An 8,809-nucleotide genomic window follows, 5' to 3' on the forward strand; every position below is an offset into this window, starting at 1 on the left:
GAGAAACCCACTGTGCAGGAGGGTCAGGAAGAGAGGGAAAGACAGGGGAGGGGAAAGGTGGAGAGAAGGGGCAGGGGCGAGGCCTGTAGGCCTGGGCAGGGAGGTCAGAGGGAGAAAACGGGCCGACGCAGTGTGTGGCTCCGGGGCGACCCTACTCCCGTGTCTCACAGTCTGGCTGTACCTCTGAGCCTGGCCAGACCCCTTGTTTGAGGGAGACCCCCTGACTCTGCACTGTCATGGATGGAGAACACGGCCCTGTTGTGGGTGAGGTTCTACAAAGATGGAAAATCGCTATGAACCCCAGAGACCAGATGGTCCTTGTCCATGGGGACAGCTACACTGGAAAGCAGCGGCCAGTACAGTTGCTCTGGGAAGGTGGGCTACATCCCACAGCTGGGCACACAAACCTCAGAGACGGTCGTGGTTCAAGTCCGAGGTGAGTCACCAGCTCAGGGGGCCGGGGGTGGGGCAGGGGTGCTGCTCAGGGATCTGGTCTCCAGAGGTCAGCAGCTGGCCCTCTGGCTGCCCCTGATGCCAGCTGACCACAGGGCCCTGAGACGTCCACCCTGCTGTCCAAGTGCCCTGCCCCCATGGGGCACATCCCTCTGGAGCCAGGGGAAGGAGGGGGATGCCCTGGGCCGGGGGAGTGCCCTGAACCAGGCTGGGCCAGACCCTTCCCCTCTGGGGACCAGCTGACCCCTAGGGCCCTCTGGTTCTCTCTCAGGGTTCCAGAGAGGCTCTGGCAGGTGTGGGGGGCAGCTGGGAGGCGGGTCCTGGGACACAGTGACAGTGTCTCCCATGGGGCATGGGGCTGTGACCTGGGATGTGCCCTGGCTTAGACCATGGCCTCTGGGGACTCACAGTTCAGGAGGCCCCCTGAGCCTTGGCCCGTGTCCCCCCAGAGCTCTTCCCGCCTCCTGTGCTGAGTGCTGTCCCCTCCCCCAAGCTCCGTGAGGGGGGCCCGCTGACCCTGAGCTGCCAGACGAAGCTGCGCCCCCAAGAAGTCGGCTTCGAGGCTCCGCTTCTCCTTCCACAGAGATGGCGGCTCCTTGCAGGACTGGGGCCCCCACCCTGAGCTCAGCCGCCCAGGAGCCCGGGAGGGAGACTCTGGGCTTTACTGGTGCTGGGCCGCCCCTGAGGGTGGAGCGCCCCAGAAGCAGAGCCCCCCGCTGGGGGTCAGGGTGCAGGGTGAGTGGCAGAGGCCCCTCGGCGGCGGAGAGGAGGAGAGGAGAGAAGGAAACGCAGTCGGCTCCACGGAGGAGGAGGAAGGGAGAATGAGCTGGGCACCTGCGGGTCCGGGTCAGGAGCGCCTGCACACAGCGCCCCACGCCTGCCTCTCTCTGCTCGCGTGCCCCGTGGGTGCCTCCGTGGGGCTCTCCCTCCCCCTCTAACAGGCTCTGCCGCCACCACAAAGCACCCAGGCAGTGGGGGGGGGGGGGGTCAGGCTGAGGCCTCAGCAATGAAGACTTATGTCCTCACTGTCCCGGAGGCTGGAAGCAGGCTGTGTAGATGGAAACGCGGTCAGGCTCGTTCCGGGTTCTCTTCTTCAGGCTTGGAGGAGGGGGAGGGATGGACGGAGGGACTCTCTACTATGTCCTCCCCTTAGATGCTCTTGTCACCACGAGGGCTCATGACTTCCCAGAGGCTGCACTGCAGAGACCATGGCATCCGGAGGTGGGGCTTCGGCACACGAATTCCGGGGGGACACAGACTGTCAGTAAGCGGCACACCTCGTGGTCTGTCTTGTCTGCAGGAGAGGAGCCTCCGCCTGGACCCTGGTGGGAGCGGCTCGGGGCCCCGGACTCCTGTGTCACCTCTGCAAAGCCACCAGGACTCCTCTGTACCGCACTGTGTCCCTGTCACCTGCCCCTCCTGGGAATCACCCACCCAGTGACAGAGGACGTGGGGTGAGGCTTGTCCACCCCAGTCTCACCATCATCTCGGTGCCTTCTTCCTCCCAGAGGATGCTGGGAGATGCCCCTCTTCTCCCACTGAGGGTGGGCACCCCTGCCCCCACGCGAGCAGCAGGGCTCAGAGGCCGTGGGCACACGCTGTCCCTCCATTTCTCCCTGGAGCCTCTATCTCCAGCGACAGGCAGCCATCAGGGGTGTGGTCGAGCCTGGACGGATGCACTTGGGAAGGTTGGCCCATTTCTTCATGCCTCCTCGTCCCCTTGTTTGAAAATGAATTTAATATGTTGTGTCGTGAAGAATTAACTTCACCCAAGGGGAGGCCTGGCCTTTGCCGGGGGGCTGCTGGGTTGATCTTTCGGGATGCCATGTCCCACTGGAGCATCTCTGTTTGCACAGGGACCACAGCCACCAGACCGTCTAACAACGTGGTTTACCATGAGGGCTTCGGGCCGTGGGGCCTCACGTCTACTGGCAGAGGGACTGGGTGCTGACAGGGTGAGCCCGGTCTTCGGCAGGGCTGGACACTGACGGTCAGCCGCCTGGGCTGACATCACCAAGCTCCAGCCGGACGGGCACCAGAGCTCTCCTGTGTATATTGTCACGTGGGTGCCAGAGCATAACTTGGGGAGGGGACGTGTTTGGTACTTCCCTGGGCCAGTGCGCTGCGGCCCGAGGCGGCCTTTGGTGGGTAGCCTTTCCCTGTAAGATAGCACAGCGGTCAACAGAAGGAGCTTTCAGTGTGTTCTGAGAGTCCTTCCAGCAAATGACCGAAACCGAGGTGGCCGGGGGACTCCTGGACCGTGAAGCTGGTGTCTGGGGGGAGGGGGTCCTGTGTGGCCGTGTCCTCTAACTGGGGCCAGGCTAACCTCTTGCACACGGTTCACAAAGTGCACACGGGATAAGACACCAGTCGGTGAGGAGAATCAGATCCGGAGGTAAGCTGGAGCCAGAAGCAAGGTCACCATCCATATAGCATCTTTCGTGCTCTGTCCCCACGAAGGCACAGGTCTGGGAGGGCGGTGAGGTCTCTGCGAAATCACAGGACCGCTCGGAAACGGCCGGGTGGCCGCTGGGAACACTACCTTCAGCTGCATTTTCCCACCGCCCTGTCCGCGGCTCCTGCTTTGCGCTCCCTTCCCCCAGGGGACCTGGGTGTCGCAGCAAAGTCCTTGAGTAGGACAAGGGGACACGGCCCCGGCGGGATGTGGTTTGCCTCTCCGCCTTCCGACCACCCGCCTCGCCGGCCTGTGGTTGTCCAGGGGGACAAACTGCCGACACCCCAACGTGGGAGACCTCGGCCGGAGCAAGCCAGGACCACGGGTAGGAGCACACAGCATTCTCTGATTCGTTTACAGCCACAGAATCCCTAACAAACACTATTTTAAAGAATTCCAAGTATAGTGGGGATGGTTTTTTTAAAAGCAAGTTCCCCCTCCTGCCAAGAACTCTTTCCATAAGCCTGACATGTAAATGTGGGGGGCTGGAGTTCTATCTCCCGTGAGGCCCCGATGCCTCGTTTCTCAGCCCCCTGCAAGCCCGGAGCCCCCACGGAACCCTCGGGGCCCCCATCAGGCCCCCAGCGTCCACCAGAAAAGTCCATTTATGTTTCACAAACTGGGTTTCTTGTAATAGTTCCTTTGAGGAAAGGGTTGTGTGGATATTTTCTGAAGTTCGGAAACCACTGTCCGAAAGAGGACCGGACGCACGGACTTCAGGTAACGCGGTTCCAGGCCAGCTCTGAAAGGTGTGGAGTTAGGCAGAGACCCCGGCCCCGCCCCCCGCCCGCCCCTTCCAATGCAGCCTGACTGGCTGTCCCCAGTGCCAGGCATTCTCCCGCCTCTCCTTCCCCCTCCTAGGCCCCCCACTTCTCCTTCTGACCCGCCACTTCCTCTTGTGGGAGACTGGGGGATCCCCGAGAACTTCCCCCGACCCTCGCCGTTTCCACAGATGGGGAGAAAACGTCTCACCGTTGTTCTGCTACCAGGCCGCTGTCCTGTTGGAGAAGAGAAACCTCTCTCGGTTCCGGGCGGCCCAAGCCCCATGCCGCCCTCAGGGCTCTGAGCCAGGACCCCAGGGAGAAAGATTTGGCCCAGAGAGCAGAGCGACACCCTAGGGTGTCAGGAACTCCGCACGGAATAAGCTCTTGGCAAAGAGGGACTTTCCCTGGTGAGAGTGCTATCTATGGGACAATGAAGTCTGCTGCGCTCCTCAGGAGAAGAGTCTAGTGCGCGTGCGCGTGCGTGTGCGCGTGCGCGTGCGTGCGCACACATGTGCATGGGGGAGTACGCGCGTGCGCGTGTGCGTGCGTGCCTGCGCACGCATGTGTTCATGTGTGTCCACGTGTGCGTGCGCACACATGTGCATGGGGGAGCACGCGTGTGCGTGTGCATGTGTGTGTGTGCATCTGTGAGCACGCGTTCAAGTGTGTGCATGTGCGTGTGTGTGCCCGTGCAAGCACGTGTACATGAGGGAGCAGGTGTGAGTGTGTGCATGTGCAAGGATGTGTTCATGTGTGTCCACATGTGTGTGCGTGTGCCTGCATGTGTGAGCACGTGTGCATGTGCAAGGATGTGTTCATGTGTGTCCACATGTGTGTGCGTGTGCCTGCATGTGTGAGCACGTGTGCATGTGCGAGTAGGTGTGCATGTGTGCATGTGCAAGTAGGTGTGCATGTGTGCATGTGCAAGCATGTGTTTGTGTGTGTCCACATGTGTGTGCGTGTGTGCATGTGGGAGTACGTGTGCACGTGTGTGTGCATCTGCAAGCACGTGTTCAAGTGTGCGTATGTGCATGTGTGTGCCTGTGTAAGCACGTGTGCAAGTGTGTGTGCGCACATGGCTGGGTTGGAGGACTGGGTAGCCCTGGAGAAGGGGAAAATGAGGTTGCTTTCTGAATCCCAAGTTAGTAAATCGGTACTTAGCGGATCCGAGCTGAGACCCGCAGATTCTCCCCAAAGAAACAAGTGATCAGAGGGAGACTCTACCTCGTTAGAAGAACAGAGGGGCGGGTGGCTGCGGTCTTTGCCCCAGAGTCGCAGAGTAAACCCCGAAGGCGGCCCCGCGCCTCTGGCTGGGGCTCCTGCAGCTGGCCGGCCACGGCTGTCGGAGGGCGTGCCGTCCCCTCTCCCGGAACGCCACCTCCCCGCAGCCCTCCGGGAGTCATACTGACCCGGTGTGTGGGAGAGGTCGGTGGTGGGTTTGGTTCGAGCGCTCCACCGAGCCCACTGCGAGCCCCGGGTCGTTCCTTTCTGCAGCTTCGTCCTCACGTTACCGTTACCGTTTGCCGCCCCACCGCCTCCTCCAGGACTTCAGGGCCATTCGTTGGCCAGAAGAGCTAAGGGCGGCCCTCACTCTTAAAGCTGAGCTAGCGGGGCGCCTCGGTGGCTCAGTCGTTGAGCGTCCGAGTCATGATCTCATGGTTTGTGGGTTCGAGCCCTGTGCTGGGCTTCGTGTTGATGGTGTGGAGCCTGCTTGGGATTCCCTCTCTCTTCCTCTAACTCTGTCCCTTCCCTGCCTCTCAAAATAAATGAACTTAAAAAAAATTAAGCTTAGCTAGCTCACCAAGACTCCTTTAGTAAGATTTTGCTTCTGTTCTAGAGTAAGCACATAATTTATCCTACAAACTGGGACAGTTCCTAAGAACGAAAAGGAGCATCATTGATAACCAGGCCGGGACAGCAGGCAGAAACTGGGACGGTCCCCAGAAACCTGGACACAGAGTCACCTCATCTGTTTCAAACCCCATCCTTTCTCCCAAAATGCCTGCCTTCGACATACCCACTCAAACCCTCAGTTTCAGCAAATGGCGGTACCTCTACTTTGCGGAGACAGGACTCCCCTCAACTTCTTGCCACATACAGATCCACCTGCATCTCGGACCGTCTTCGCCTAAAATAGAAGATCAGCTTGTAGCCCAAGGCTGGGTCTTCCTCCTGGGACCCTGCATCTCAGCTCCCTCGCATTTTCTGGGGGTGGCGGGGGCCCCACTGCGTCCACCCTCTCGTTTATTTCTTGCTTTCTGCTTGCTTCTCTCCTCGGCACTTAAATGTTCCTCTCCCATCTTAAAACAGATTGACAGCAGTACAACTTTCCCCCATCCCCCCGGCTCTCCGCGCGCTTCCCTGCTGTCCTGCGTTTCTCCAGCCTGGGACAGGTGATCTAGGGAGAGCGGGCCTTAGAAACTCCAGCTGCCCACAGGCCCCAGGAGCTGCCTCCTGCCCCCTCCGCTGCCCCGCTCTGCTCCCCCTGCCGCAGTCTCTCGGCCTCATCCGGGGGGATCCTAGCGGGGTCCACGTGCACTACCGTGTGCGGGGGCTGTTCTCTCCTACCTCAGGGACCCACAAGGGCTGGTCTTCGCACAGGGGGTGCTCCTGGCTCTTCTGGGCACACTTCAACCACCTGCGTGCTGTTTCAGGGCTCTCCTGCCCCCTTCACGGCCCTGCTGAGTAACCACTTTTAACCCTGCCCTTGAAAAAAGAAGGCGATCCAGGCAGGTAGAAGGGAAGAGAGATGTGAGGGAGGTAGCTTACTTGGGACTTATCTGCTAATGACCTTCCCAGGACCAGGGCTTTGCTGCGTGGGTCCCCGTCTCCCCAGACCAAGGAGAAGCTGAGGAAAGAGGGTCTGATGAATAAAGAGTCTGACCCTTTATTACCGCCCCTCCCCTCCATCAGAGCAGGACCAGCTCCTCCCTGGCCCCTCTTTCCCAGGGCTATTATGGCGGGAGAATCGGGGTGGAAGGCTTATTTCTTCTTAACTTATTTGTCCCTAAAAATCCAGGCAGAAGACACAGGGGTCTACACTTCACTGGCTCAACTACGTTATCATGTACAACCATGTCGTCATCGAGGCTCCTCCCAGAGTGAGGCCTTGGACAAGGGCTTGGGTGGAGGAAGTCATGATGGGGAGGTGACCCAGGAGGCCAACCTGAACGAATGAGGAACAGGAGCCTGGGCGGGGAGGAAAGCCATCCAAGGGTATGTCAATGGCAGGTCACTGCTGTGGGCAACTGGGGCTCAGCCCTTCTGAAGAACCACAGAGCACAAGTCCTAGCACCGTCTCCGGGAAGGGCGGGGTGGGGGGTGGCGTTTATGGGCCAACTCAGCCCTTCTCTGGCTGGGGTTTCCTCTGGGGTCTGTACACAACCCCCCACGCGCCTGGGCTGAGTGCCCCTCACCGCTTCTGAGAAAGCCCCGAAGCAGGTGCAGGCGTGGGGGGTGGGGGGCACCGTCACAGCGGCGCCTTCCAACAGCGGTGTAGAAATCAGCGGGGCCAGAGGCTGCAGGAAGGGAACCCAAAGTGTCCTCTACACGCCAGATGTTGGCTGGGAGCCTCCCTGTGAGGTTCCACCGCCTCGTCAATGAGACAGGTGTCAGGAGATCACACGCAGAGTGACAGGGACCTCTCCCATGTGGGATTTACATCAGGATCGGAGGGCAGCCTGGGTCACTGTTCTGGGACCCTGAACTGGGCGTGGGGATTCAGGGTGGGAGGTTGGAAAGAGACTTCTTTGGAAACAGCTGTTACTTTATTGTGACCACTTCCACCTAAAGGACGCTGGCCAAGTGAGGGGGTCAATGAGAGGACTTGGGGAGGTCCCAGGGTGGGGGGGCCCAAGGCCTGGGAGAGTTGGGCACTGAGATCTGACCCCCTCGAGGCAGGCAGGAGTGCATCCTGATGCCTGCGGTGAGGAATATGGCAGGCCGCCCAGGGCCAGCCGTGAGACAGCCTGCTCCATGGGTCTCTGGTGTCAGACAGTGGGGACAGCAGAGGGGTGGGAGGAGGGGACAGAACGTGGGCCGCATGTCCAGGGGCTGTGGAGGGACTTTCAAAGGACCACCCAGAATGGAGATGCCTCTAGCCTGGGTCAAGGGTAAGAGAGATTGGACCAGCGAAACTCTTCAAAAGTCACAAAGCTGCTCCTCAAAGAAGAGACCATCTTAACCATCTGCCAGACCCACAGACAGCAAAGCCCCTCAGCCAGATGTCATCACCTCCCCTCCACGCTCACCCTGCGGGAGAGGGGGGCAGGAGCTGGGGGAGGGGAGCTCAGGGCCGCACAGGGGCCAGGTAAGCTGGGAGCGAGTAGAGAGAGCCTTCCCATCCCCCACTGTAGGCTTCCAACCTGAGACAGACCCGAGCCAGGGGAGGGGGAGCCTGATCTGACTTCACGGCTGGGGTTCTGTGTACTACACAGGACAGGAAGTCCTCATTTCTGAACTCAGACCAGAAGCCAAGACCAGACTTCTCATCTGAACCAGAGGAAGACCACCCCACTGAACAAGAGTGCAGGCGCTGGGGGCACACGGCTGGCTCAGTCGGAGGATCACGCGTCTTGGAGTTGTGAGTTTGAGCCCCACATTGGGTGTAAACATTATTTAAAAATAAAATCTTAAAACAACAACAGCAGCAGCAACAGTGAAGGGGTGGTGTGAGACAGAAATGGAGCTGAGTTTGGATCAGAACCCGTGAGCCAGAATGAAAATCAGATTTTCAGAGTGCTCGAAAATCATCTTCTGAGAAGTCCCTTCTCCACATTGGACCGAGAGAGTTTAGGGGGGACGGCAGTGTGTGTGTGTGTGTGTGTGTGTGTGTGTGTGTGTGTGTGTGTGAGAGAGAGAGAGAGAGAGAGAGAGAGAGAGAGAGAGAATTCTCTCCCTCTACTCAGTAAGCATGACGTACTGTTTATGGAGACAGGTCCAATCAATCGGGTCACAGTTCCTTTTATCAGATCACTGTGTTCACTGCAGCAGCCATGAAGGTGCCCCTGGACTTCCTGTCAAGAGAGAGTTGGTTTTCCCCTGCAGGGTGCAGTTGACAGCCTGCAGCACAGCCCCCTGGACCCCTGCTCTTCCTGGGCAGGGGCAGCTGTGACTGTGCAGAGAGGGTGTGGGACCC

The 8,809-nt window shown here is 59.5% G+C and overlaps 1 long non-coding RNA gene across 1 annotated transcript; it reads right to left on the minus strand.

Annotated features, from left to right (window-relative positions):
• Positions 1-3,844: 3,844 nt before the first annotated feature.
• Positions 3,845-8,795, minus strand: LOC115286865. Its single transcript, XR_003906321.1, has 4 exons — positions 8,594-8,795; positions 6,241-6,350; positions 5,725-5,800; positions 3,845-3,906 (listed from the first exon to the last, which is right to left on the minus strand). It is a non-coding gene; the product is annotated as an uncharacterized LOC115286865 (long non-coding RNA).
• Positions 8,796-8,809: the final 14 nt, after the last annotated feature.

Source organism: Suricata suricatta, chromosome 3 (assembly GCF_006229205.1).
Source record: "Suricata suricatta isolate VVHF042 chromosome 3, meerkat_22Aug2017_6uvM2_HiC, whole genome shotgun sequence".
Classification (NCBI taxonomy): Eukaryota; Metazoa; Chordata; class Mammalia; order Carnivora; family Herpestidae; genus Suricata; species Suricata suricatta.